The sequence below is a fragment of the Bactrocera dorsalis genome, chromosome 3, assembly GCF_023373825.1.
Source record: "Bactrocera dorsalis isolate Fly_Bdor chromosome 3, ASM2337382v1, whole genome shotgun sequence".
NCBI classification, from domain to species: Eukaryota; Metazoa; Arthropoda; class Insecta; order Diptera; family Tephritidae; genus Bactrocera; species Bactrocera dorsalis.
In genome coordinates this window covers 62,412,504-62,425,894 of record NC_064305.1, presented here as the reverse complement: position 1 = coordinate 62,425,894, position 13,391 = coordinate 62,412,504, and the positions used below count along the sequence as shown (strand labels likewise).

Here is a 13,391-nt window from a genome sequence, read left to right as displayed (position 1 = left end):
TTAAACTGTAGTTGCAATTGCATTTATTTAAAAGTTACCAGTCTTCACTATTTACAGAATCGTAAACAGCTGTTATTCTTTACATTTATTGCTCTTTCACTGTTAAAATTGCGATTAAGGTTTTGTTTTACATTTAAGTACTATAGTAGTTGAAGAACTTAACTCTCCCACTCGCCATTAGTTTCCACGAAAAATAGTTTGCAAAGTTTGCCAACACATTTTGAATATTTTATACTTTGAGCATCACTGGTCGATTATCTTCACTCTTTTGCTTTTATTTCTCTCTTGTAAATGCTATTGCTTTACTATATTTTATATTTATCTACACACACACTCAAACTTTTATAATATGTATTTATGTACATAATACACACATACATATGTATGTATTACAGTTTGCATCAAAACAAAACTCAGCTGTGCGCGTGCAGGTTGGCTCCGCTCACCGGTAATGGCAACCCATATTCTACATACCCCATAATACATTTATCTACATTTTACGCTGTACATACTTATACATATGTATGTATACAAGTTTTCAAGCTTTACAGAGTGCTACTACTGTCAAAATGTTGAATCTGGTTAAGAAGAGTAAAAATTTAAAGATAAAATATTGAAAAATAAAATAATGAAAAAAAAATTATGACAAAAATTAGGTAACCCCGGATCGACTTCTAGTTTATCATTAAAGTAAACAAATAAATTCCGAGAAAAAAACGACATTAGTTACGATTGAATCATAGAAAATTCAACAATTTAATGACCTAATTTTTTTTGATAAGAGCATTTAAAAAATATTAAAAACTTCGATAGTTTAGATATGAGGCTATAACCATACAAAGTCTATTATTTTTACCCGCTCGAAGCGATCTCATTTAAAAAGTTTTTTTAAGTTTCTCAAGGTAAATAAGTCTTTTAGCAAAAAATATATTTTTAAGGATGCAAAAAAATAAATCTGAAAAATTACGAAAATATTTTTTTTTCAATAACTAAGTCTTTCATTAAAAAATTATATTTCTCAGTACTCAAAAAAATAAGTCTGAAAAATTACGAAAACTCTTTTTTGTATCTTTTCCATTTTTTTTTAATTTTATAATTTTTTTTAATTAAAAAATTTTTTTTTTTTTAATTTTTGATTTTTTTTTCAATATTTCAATTTTTTAATTTTTTTGTTCACAACTTATATGTTTTTCATTCATATTTTCTCAATATCTTTAATTATTCCTTCTATATTTTTCTTCCACAGTTATTGTATATTGAATATTCTGAAAGTTTTGTGCCACCCTGTAATGTTGTTTGCAGTTTTCACATGGTTATTGTTTACATGCAAAAGCATATACCTATAGAAGTCAGCTTTGTAAATGTAAATTTAAACAAAACATGAAAGACTGTGCTAAAAAGTGGTCAGATTGGGAGGTGTACAGAAACACATGTTCGTGTGTGTGTCTGTGTGTGCAAAGTTAGAGAGCTGCACTGTTGCATCCCCATGCATATTTGGGTACAACCTTCTTGTGCGAAAATAGCAAACATCTAACAGCTTTGCTCCCACACTCTCACCACTCGTTAGTTGCTATTAGTTTGACACTCTTTAGGAATTTTCTGCAGCTTATTTGTGGCTGCAAGCATTTTAGGTGAGAAAATTTTTGTGCTTTGGGGAAAAATGCAACAATGCTGCAAGTATTTTCCAACAATTTCTGTGGCTTCACTTCATCATTTGTATTTTTTTTGGACACATACAGTTCCATGCCATGGACTGTGGTACACCTTCACAGTCACTGCCATTTCGTCAACAGGAATAGCTGGGCTGTGAAGCGCATAGTTTCAGTTGGCGCCTGCGAATCACATACATACATACATATGTATATAAAATTAAACCGTTTTACTCCCAGCTCGCTAGTGTGGCAGCGTTGTTGCTGCACTTCGTCGTTGCTGCTCTCCGTTGGCAAGCAAAGAGTGCGCGTCTCGCACAGAGACCCAATAGCGCCACTGTAGCCAGCATGGCAGCCACATTATGGGCATACTCGCCTCATTGTCGTACCATCCGTCGTGTTGTCGTGATCGCTGTAGTCGTTTTGGTGGCTTAGTTTTTTGCATTAAATCAACGCAGCAACGTCGTCCTGCCCCACCGTCGTCGTGTACATTGTGTATTAAAACGTTTATTACACACGCGTATATGTGGACTCGTGAAGTACATAGTACGTGTAGACAGTCGTGTGCGCTTTTCTTCCTACATATTAGAAATATTTCTGTCTGTTTTTTGCATTTGCATTTGCATTTGCCTCTGTGACAATTAGTGTGTAGGGAAAATCTCGCACTCGAAACGTTTAATGCGATTTTTAGTGTGTATCTCACGTCAGCAAGCGCAGCAGCAATTAGAAAAAGTTTGCTGCTCACACAGTGTTTACAGTTTGCAGTGTCTGTTGTTGCTGCTATTTATTTTTATTGCTCCTGCTGTGAAAAATTTCGCATGAACGTCATTTGCATTGCAAGCAGGCAGTTGCATGAAATTAAATTCGTGCGAGAAAATGAAGAAATGTAAAAGTTGGCAAAAAACTGCAGTGGCTGAGAGTATGTGAATAAAAATTAAGAAAAAAAGTAAAGTAAATTAAAATTAAATTAAATTAAAGGTAGAACACCAATGACGGTCATGTCAACTTGTGCCACTTTTAATGAAAAAGCGTGAAGTAAAAGTGCAAAGTAATCGAAATTGCATGTACTTATACATATATGTACATATGTAAGTACATATGTATATGAGTGCACAACTACACTTGAAGTAGTTGAAGCGCTTGAAAAGTTCGATTTTTCAAAGTAAACTTGCCCCATTTTGCGTTCACACGAATATTCACGTAAGCACACACGTGTGTTGTAAAAACAACAACCACATATTTGAGTGAAAAAATATTTGTTTATAATATAAATACTTGTGCGTATTGTAACTGCTGCTGATGCGTGCAAAAATATCAACACTGATTATTATTACTATTTGTTTTTTTGAGTTGTTAATTTGTAGTGTTGCTGCAAATAGTTAAAGTTTATAAATTTTAACGATTAATTTGTGATAATTTTTAAGTTTGTTTTTGTGGATGTGCGGCTGCTCATATTATTGAATTTTCTTAAATCTACTATCTTAAAGAAAAAATAAATTTGTATAATTATAAAAATATTTTAAAGACATTGACTTCGATTATATAAAGACGCGTATTTTGTGAGTGAGCTGCAACAAAGTGCACAATTGCAAAATTCAGTCTCAGTGGTCAAATAAATGGCACATGTGCTTGTTGTGTATTGTTACCTGCGGTAGATTGGAAATTTCCTAAAACTATTTTTTCGACTAAATTGGGAATTGTTTATTTTTTTATTAACATCGCTCTATACAACAAGGTCGATGGTTTGTGTTGTTTATATTTTTTTATTTTAGCTAATATTTTTTTTGCCCGAATTGTGTTCTTTAGCGTTTGTTCATACCCACGATTATGTACGTCTTATAGAAAGTTATTTGCGAGAGGTAGACGTAAGCTTCTTACTTTTGGTCTCAAAGTAAATTCTGTTATGAATAGTAATCAAATGATATCAATACCGAAAACCACTGCATTTTGTAAATAATAAAGATAACCGAGTAAATTATTCTGTTCATTCGCTTTATCATATAGATGGCCGATATCTGCGGTTCCGATAAATGAGCAGCTTCTTTGGAAGTTAAGTTGAGGGGTATAAATATGTCTAAATTCGAAAATCATGAATTACATCGTTTTGTTGTATTATTCTGAATTGTTGAAAGCTTAATAATTACCCAAATAATTCTAAACATTCTTTCGGTTAAAAACTGGTGATTATGCTTTCTTGAAATATTTTTAATTTAAGCTTACTTAGCGTGTTACACCACTGTTTTGTTTTTGCAATTCTAATGATATCAGCTTAAGCAACTCATTGCTATTTTGTATTTTCTGCTCTGTAACACGCTTTCAATACCAGTACCATGCCATATATACTACATACACAAATAAATGCACATAAAATTACCAACGTTTAAACGGCTTATTCTATGCTTTCTGCTTATTCAATAAATTCTTCATTGTTCTTTTTGCATTGGAAACCATCAGCTGTTGCCCACTCTTTTTTCTCTGTTACAATTACAACTTTTGTTATTAGTTCAGCACTTTGTTGTTGCCTTGCTGACTATTTTATGCACATTACCTTTCCTCTGCTAGTTACTTGCTGATTTTCTAAGTTATTTTCTTCCCTTTTGCTTTGCCTTTTTAGCTATTTCATATTGTTTCTCATTATCTGCCACTTTGCTTTCCGTGTTTTTCTTTTACTCTTTTATAACATTTAAGTTCTTTTATATATTATGTTTATTTTCTTGCATTCTCTTCCATGCGCTTGCCAATATCAGCTGTTTCCAACAGCTTTTCACACCCATCTACCCACATGGCGACCTCTGTACCAAACAAGCCGCGCGATTGGCTGCATAACTACATGCTGAACGATCCCACTAAACGCACCCAATCCATGTACAAACTTGCATGAACAACAGTTCGTACTCTCTGTTGTTGCTGCCTTGACGTTGCTGTTAACTGCATTTCGCTGTTATTTCCTGCATTTGGTCATATGGTTTGTGTTATTGCTTTGCGTGCATTTTATTCGCAGTGCAGCAGGGTGGGGTGGTGGTGTGGGTTGTGTTCATAATAATCGATGCATTTAAATTGGAATAGCAACAACAAATGAAGCTGTAGTGTAAATGACATGTAAATAGAATGTAATCGTGTGTATGTTTGCGTAATAAAAATAGAATTGCTGAAATTTATAAAAAATATGTATGGTTATACCAATGTGAGTACAAGAGTACATGCATACCTGATTCACATACATATATACATACTTATACTCGTATATGTATGTATGTACAAAAATATGCATACTTGCGTGCTGCTTGCCTGTATACTTATTTGTACTTGTACCACTCGTGTTCTTTTTTTAAATTTTTTTCATTTGCTTGTGAGACCACTTCAAATTGGCGTGTGCATGAAATGAAATGAATTTATTTATTTAATTGAATGAGATGACAAAAATAAATTGAAAGAAATAAGGCAATGCTGCCAACAGCAGGAAATGTGACAACAATAAATAAGGCAACGAACAAAGATTGACGCGGTAAAAATAAGAAGGCGTGGCATGGTACTTTGTACGGCGTGTGTGGCTGAGTTTTTCAATATGTTTTGTAGATTTGTATATCATTTATGTAGTTATTTTATTATTTTCAAAGTATTTCTCCAAATTAGCGTCACTAAAGACACTAGGTTTTTTTGTTTTAAGATTTATGGAGGAAGTTGCCGCGTGTGCTATACATACACATACATAGATGTATGTATATTCTCTTTTTCGCATTATTTTCAAATGTGTTTTTACTAAACAACCACCCAACAGTTGTTAAGCACCTAAATCGTCTGTCAATCAATTATTCCACGGCGTATGCGTGACATTAAAAAATATTTGTAAATGAAAATAAATTGCAACGATCTGTTGCTGGGAGCTCATAAAGTGGAAAAATTAACGTTATCAGTTTCGATAAAAAGAATATAAAAAAATATATAATAAAAATGCTTAAATAATATAAATTGCTGGGTGCTGTCAATTTATCGGTGTAATTGACAATTTTGTCTAATATAATTTCTGTTTGTTTCTGTGTATTATACATACCGGTACGGACTTACCATATATGTATAATATGTACGTATTGTGTTATTTATAACTACATACTTGGTATCCACAATATAAATTTAATGAAAATTATTTGTATTTTTATGCTTCAAATGCTGTTTTTTATTAAAAAAAGAAAATAAAATTATATATAATAGTATAAAATTGGGATTTAAAAAAAAGTAATGGAAAATATTAAAAATACATTCTTGAAATATTCTGAAAATACCAAGAAAAAATTAAAAATATGTTGTATTTATTATCATAAAATGTAAAACATTCCAATGCCTTGCAAATCGGGATTTCCCATGATGAGAACGAAATAAATTTGAAAATAATGCTAAGAATAGCTCGGAACGAATAAAAATATTATTTAGTTTTTTATAATTAAAGAAAAAAATTTAATGTAATTCTGAAAATTAATATTATTTTTAAATTTTTTTAACAGAACTCGAAAATTTGCAGTTTTCATTTCAATTGATTTTTAAGTTATATGAAGATTAATAAAAACAATAAATGTTGTGTATGTAACACAATAAAATTAACTCATATAAAAATTATTGACTTTTGAAAATGTAAACAAAAAAATATAAAAAATAAATAAAACATAAAAACATGTTTATTCGTATTTGTTTAGTAAATAATCTTGGTAATTGAATTAATATTAATTTAAAAAAAACTTGTTTGAAAAATTAAGTAAATTTAAGATAAAGCACTTAAGAAATTTAAAATGGAAAAAAAAAATCAAAAATTAATAAAAAAATCTTAATTATAATTTGCGTATTAATTTAAAACTTTTTAATAAATTTTTTTTTATTAAAAATATTAAAATAATAATTATTATTATAACTTGAAAAAATTAAAACTCTTCCTAAAAAAAAAATAAAGTAGTGTATATTTAAAAATATGATAATTATAAAAAATAAAATAAGATAAAAGTAATAAAAATAACACAAAATTATTAATAAAACATTGAAAGTTTTCGGAAATAAAAAAAACTATTGATAGTCCTTGGCCGGATAAAATCCGGGTCCTTTCCGGTTACGTAGACCCGACTGTCGGGGAAACGGTTCGCTCTTCGGAAATCTGAGTGTTGTTATAAATTTTTTATATATACTACTGTGATCAATTTGAAAGGTGAATTTTGTCCTTTTCATCTTCTTCAAAGTAATCCCCCCCCGCTGAAAGGGGCCATCCATAAATTAAGTCACTCGAATTTAAGGACTTTTTAACCCCTCCCCCCGTGCTTGTCACACGTTGTCACATTTGTCACTTCTGAATAAGAGGAATTGTCCGACTCTAGTTGTCGCACTCGTGTCGAATAAAAGAGTTCTCGTTTGAACGTCGTCTTAGTCGCTTTATCTGCTACTTATTGTTGTTCTAACTGTTGTTTAATGTTCTCAATTAGTTTTTTTGTATTTATTTACTTTTGATTTTATCTCTTTATGATAATTTTAGCGGTTTCTATTTATATATTATAATATTTTAGTTCAAATAAAATCAGACTCCTTCATGATGCTAATGTTGACATATTCTGATAACTGTTGATATTGATCTTGCTCTGTTGTGATTTGCTCTTGTAGCGTCAAAAAACATTTCTGAAGTAATTTAGAGAAATGGGAATTATTATTACTGTATTTACAGTCGGCTAGTTAATAAAATTGAAACTAGGAACTTGGAATTAACAATGTCCAGAGCCACCAATGCACTCATGATATGTAGACATTTAGCCGGCAGATTATGGGGACTGTATACCATGACCGTAAGGTCTATTGTCACTTGTGGAGCGGTTGCTTGGGCGTCGAGGGCAACGCAGTCTTCCGTAAGACTTCAACTACCGAAGTTGGAAAGACTCGCTTGCGTCTGCGCTTCAGCGCAATGTACACTTGCCCTACCGCAGAATTTGATATCTTGCTGGAGCTCACACCGTTGCATCTTGTGATCAAACAGGTAGGGAAACATACCATGCTGTTAATAGCAGCAGAGTGTTTTGGCAAAGGGAAGATAAAGTCGTCCCAACAAATGAAGGTCTTAGGGAAGACACACCACTGGCCCTTCTTTCAAAGGACGGCGTTACGAAGAAGGTAAACTTTACAAAGAAGTTTAGGGTTACTTTCGGCAGTAAGGCGGAGTGAAATGATTCCACGCTCGAACTACTACTGTGCGGCAGCACTATCCAGTGGTAAACTGACGGCTCGAAAATACCGGAGGGCTTGGCGGGACCGATCGCTATACTCAGCGATAGTCAAGCGGCACCAAAAGCGATCTCAGCTTATGAAGTCAAATCGCTAATAGTGGAGGAATGTATAAGAAGACTGAACCGCCTATCAATTTACTATCGTGAACACCTGTTCTGGGTACCGGGGCATAAAGGGATAGCCGGCAAAGAGCTGGCCGACGAACTGGTCCAATCTGTGGGAGCTTCGAGAATGATGGGGCCAGAACCATGCATTGCGGTGGAGCCTTGCATTATAAGGGAGTTGCTCCCCACAGAGGAACGGAGGAGAAAGTAGGGGGAGAATGGCATTGGCAAACTACTTCTATGAGGGTACAACCTTGCAAGGTAATGATCAACCTTCCTCGAGACAAATTCCGCCTCTTTGTCGCGCTGTGCACTGCTGGCTCAGGAAGCTCTTGTCCAACATGGGCATAGTCTCTTGCGCAAACTGCTGGTTTTGCAACATGGAACCAGAAACTTTAGAACACTTAATTCTAGAATCCATCTACGTGAACAGGGTGGAGAATTATGCGGAGTGCGGGAAATGTGATATAGGAGAGCGCAGATGAAAACCTCAATTATTTTTTAATTATCTTTCTACTGGACCGAATCCACAATAAAAAAGTACTTAACAAATAAATCGAAATCGGGTATTACAGTTTGTTGTTAGAAAAAAAAATATGTATGTACATACATATGTATTATATCTACATCGGCTTAACACCGTAGTCCGTGCCTTCATGTTATACTGCCTGCATTACCTCGTTCAGACACAACTTCTTGTATATACAAATGCATGCTTATCTTTATAAATTTAATTAGTCATTGTTACTGCTCCACTTTTGCTGCCTTGCCGGCGTAGTTTCTCCGCAATCCAACTCCATATTTCCATTGTATTTTTCCTTTCTTCTATAAGTCATTAAATGTGTTGCTGTACTTTGCTATTGGGCTTGTGCTATCAGCGCCGCCACTTCACATGCAACATTGCCACTAGAACAACAACAACCACACCGGCATATCATTGTTGCATGCACTTGCTGTGCGCTCTTCATCGACTCGAGGGGCTGCTCTAATGCATTTTATTTATATTCTTGTATTTATTTTCCAGCTTAAATTTGCTGTTGGCAATATTTCTTTGCCCACTTTACGTGCCTCGCATGCAAATTGACGTTATTGCGAAGTAGTCGACCGAGACACTACTCCATAACTAGGAAAAATTTAATACGCCAGATTTCTGTTGCTTCAGTACACTTTTGTAAGTACCGCAGCAACAAAAATGCGCACCACTATTCCACTCTACGCTATTCCCATATTCCATTTTGTGGCGGTATGTAGCCGAGTGCAACATGTTGCACAGTGCTTTGTTTTCCTTGTATGTACTTATATGTATGAAATTATCCATAAATGTATATAGAAATAGAAGAAACTTGAGTATATTGCTATATTACTCCTATATATTTAATCATAAGACCCTTACAAATCGACAAAGCGCTTTGAGTGTATCACAAATTTGTTGAGCCAAAGTAAGACTGCCGGTGTTTAATCCTCAGCCTTACAAATGCTCAAAAACTGGAAAATGGGGGAGGAAGAATATTTCCACTTCTCTCCCCCATAACACTTTGACAGCTTGAGTCCCTCAAGATTTTCAGCCTTACCGCATGAATGTCTATTGGAGAATGTCTATGTCTATATAATGGGTTCTTAACCCCTACTAAGCATTACGATAGAATGAACTTTGCTAAGGGCAAGTAGTTCAGAAGGTCTTCTGCGATCTACTGTAGGCCAAAAGCCTCTTGTAGCCGCACAGGACCGTGTAGTCGTCTAGCGCCTTTAAGCGCACGCAAGATCCATTCATCTAGTACTCGAACGCAGGATGCCAATAAAGATTTAACTCGGTCCTATTCTGATGTGAGCGCGGCAAGGGTGCCCCCTGTGGCTAGCTCATCGGCTTTGCAGATGCCAGCGATTCCGTTATGATCCAGATTCTTGATGCTATTTCCAGTGCGGATAGTCACACTTTGACTAGCATTGTGCGCACAGTTAGTGAGCATAGCGTTGGTATTGCCGCTCAGCTGTCGGAGAGAATGCTTACCTTCCTGAAAAAATTTGCATAGCAGCATGTCTACAGTCACCTTAATAACAGCCACTTCTGCCTGAAAGGCATTACAGTAATCCGGTAGCCTTAAGCTAATATTGACGAAGAGCTCATTACAGAAAGCTGCACCTCCAAACTTAACTCCTAGCTTCGATCCATCCGTGAAAAGGCTCACTGCCTCTCTTTTACAGCAACTTTTTCCCATCCTCGTCGCCCTCATCGGTATGTGAGCATAGAAAAACCCTCCCGAGTGGCCTCTGCGACGTAGTGATTGAAGTTTTCAGGATTGCAATTGAAGGAGAGAAAATCGGTGCATCCTCGTTCGGACTCCATCATAGACACTGCTTTCCAGAGCCTTAAAACATAATTCGCTGGAATACACTTGCCGGGTGATATATTTAAAATGGCACTGAATGCTATTGTTTGTATAATACGCAGTGAACCAGAATTGCTGATGACAGCCGCTCTACAGCAATGTAATGAAACCGCTACCGAGGGTATTTCTTCTCAATATTTGGCTGCCATGAAAGTTTTCTATCAAGGATAAGCCCACGGTTTCTTACTTTATCAACAGGTTATATTTCAAGGATATTTCAATAAAATTTATTAACGCAACTATTAACTTTACAAATAAGGATATTTTTCAAAAACATGCTTCAGAAATCCAAAAAGAAGAAAAGCTTAAAAAATATAGTGAGATCACTGTTTGAGAAACGACTTTTATCCATGCACTCTAACAGTCGACCCCATACATACACAAAGGCTCTTTATCCGCATATTTTGTACTTTATAAATATGACTCAATTGAATTCTACTTTGGCCTCTGTTGCCGTTTTTCTTGTTGCTGTACCGGTAATTATTGTAATTTGTGAATAAATTTGCATCGTTTATTTCTTTAGACTTTTTCCTTCTTTCTGAAAACAATATTCAAACTTTTTTATAAAGTTAGGCGAACATAGTCTGCCAGTCTAATAGTTGTGTCGCTGTGAAAAGTGTTTTGCTCACTGATTTAATTTTTTTACTACCCTTAAACTAAAAAAGGCAATTCATCGAGTGGAGTGACAATCATATTTCTTACTTTATTTACGTCTGGTTTTTTTAAATAATATTGTCGATGCAAGAATTTTATACTTTGCCCTTCGCATTAACCATTACCAAATGGCCTTCAAAGGTACATAATTAGTTTCTGCAATTCTTCTTGGTTGCTTTTAGTTTAGTTGGTAGCTAGTTAGGTAGTTAGTAAAAATCTTATAATGCTGTTTTTGTAAACCCACTAGAATTTGTCGTGCTCTGTTTGTAAGCAACCAAATCGGTAGTGAGAGTGATAATTTGGTCTTAAATTAATGATAACAATCATTACTAATTATATATGTCAGTATGTATGCGCTCAACAACTGTTTAACTGCATACATCTGTTAGCCTTATATTTATTTCATCGTTATCTAAATGTTATTTGTATGCACATCTGATACAGATACAGATAAGACCTTCAATTGGTGTCACAATCATAAAATATATTTGATTCTAGTTCGCTTGCAAGGCTTTGACATCTGTCAACAATTCTTTGGCTTTGGCTAATGTGTTTTTTATCCGAGCGATAGTTTTTTCTGGTGTTAGATAAAATTGACAAAAAGTACGGGCGTACTATATATACTATATACGAGGGCTGCTATATATATTTCTGGCCTAATAATGAAAATAGGAATATTTATCAACGAAAATGGTTTTATTTTTTTTTTTCAAAATATTCTCCATCAAGATTTATATACTTTTGCATGCGCTCAAACCAATTTTCGAAGCACTTTTTCCACTCCGATTGAGACACCTCCAAAACATGGTTTTTGAATGCTTCAACAGCATCTTCTGGCGACGAAAATCGTTGACCACGCATTATTTTCTTGATGTGTGGGAATAAAAAGAAGTCATTGGGTGTCAAGTCAGGGCTGTACGGCGGATGACCCATCAATTCGACGTTTTGGCCGGTCAAAAAGGCGCTGGTTTGAGCCGATGTGTGAGAGCTCGCATTGTCATGGTGCACAATGATTCGTCTTCTCTTGTTCGTTTTTCGAATTTCTCCGAAGACTTCAGGCAAACAAATGGTGGTGTACCACTCAGAATTGACCGTCCTACGTTGCTCAAGCGGAACAATCGCCACATGACCAGTTTTGCCGAAAAAACAGGCGACCATTTGCTTCGAAGTGCTTCTTCTACGAACAACTTTCGTTGGATTTGGCTCGTCTTGGAAGACCAACACGGTCGATTGCTGTTTTGTTTCGGGCTCATACGCATAGATCCATGATTCGTCACCTGTGACGATCTTATAAACGTCTTTTGAAGCACCGCGATCGTATTTTTTCAGCATTTCTTTACACCAATCCACACGAGCCTTTTTTTGAGCGATTGTCAAATTGTGCGGTATCCAACGAGAACACACCTTTTTTACGGCCAGGTGTTCATGCAATATCGAATGTATGCTGGTGGGTGAAATGCATAGGCATACCTCTATCTGAAGGTACATATGTTACATGACGGTCTTGCATTATCAGTTCACGTACGGCATCGATGCTTTCTGGCACAACGGCTGTTTTTGGACGACCTTCACGGAATTCGTCTTTGAGCGAGCGTCGGCCACGATTGAATTCGTTGTACCAGTTTTTCACAGTGCTATAGGATGGTGCTTCATAGCCATACAAAGATTTTAGTTCATCGATGCACTCTTGTCGTGATAATCCACGTCGAAAGTTGTGAAAAATGATCGCACGAAAATGTTCACGAGATGAATTTTTTAATTCCCTGTAAATAAAACAATTCACGATTAAATGACAAAACGTTCTGAGTGATGTTATGCTAAAAAATGTCAAACTTTCCAATGGAAATGTCAGATTGCACCTGGCAACACTTAGTGTTGCCTAGTTCAGAAATATATATAGCAGCCTACGTACTATAGATAAATACTGAAAAAATGGTTTATTCAGGGTATCTCATTGCATTGATTATCGTTAAAAGCTACTCAAATTCGATTCCTCACATTCATTATAAATTCAAAGGGTTCTATTGACTCATAGTCCGAAAGATTATATCAAAATAGTCAGTTTCTCATTTCAATGCACACATAATTCAAGGCAAAATCTAGTATTTCAGTGATTTCTTAAGGAGTTTGAAACTCAGTGTGTATTCTCATTTTGAATTATTAATATATTTTAATAGCACCTAATATGAGTTAATAGTTGTATGGATGATTCATTACCAGATTCCCAACTTTTTTAAAGAAAAACCACAGAAACTTCAACTTTATTGTCATTCGAAAGAAAATTATACTGAATATATTAAGGAGACGATAGTATCGTAATCTCTGTTTCTAGCTTAGAGTATATGAAT

The 13,391-nt window shown here is 34.9% G+C and overlaps 1 protein-coding gene and 1 long non-coding RNA gene across 5 annotated transcripts in view; one reads left to right on the top strand and one right to left on the bottom strand.

The window, feature by feature from the left end:
• Positions 1-13,391, top strand: part of LOC105224624 (F-box/LRR-repeat protein 20) — a 126,978-nt gene that overhangs the window by 7,457 nt on the left and 106,130 nt on the right. The window lies entirely within an intron of this gene.
• Positions 12,531-13,391, bottom strand: part of LOC125777884 (uncharacterized) — an 86,892-nt gene continuing 86,031 nt past the window's right edge. The window contains exon 2 of the long non-coding RNA XR_007422443.1: positions 12,531-12,902. This is a non-coding gene — a long non-coding RNA (uncharacterized LOC125777884). The remainder of the gene's footprint in view (positions 12,903-13,391) is intronic.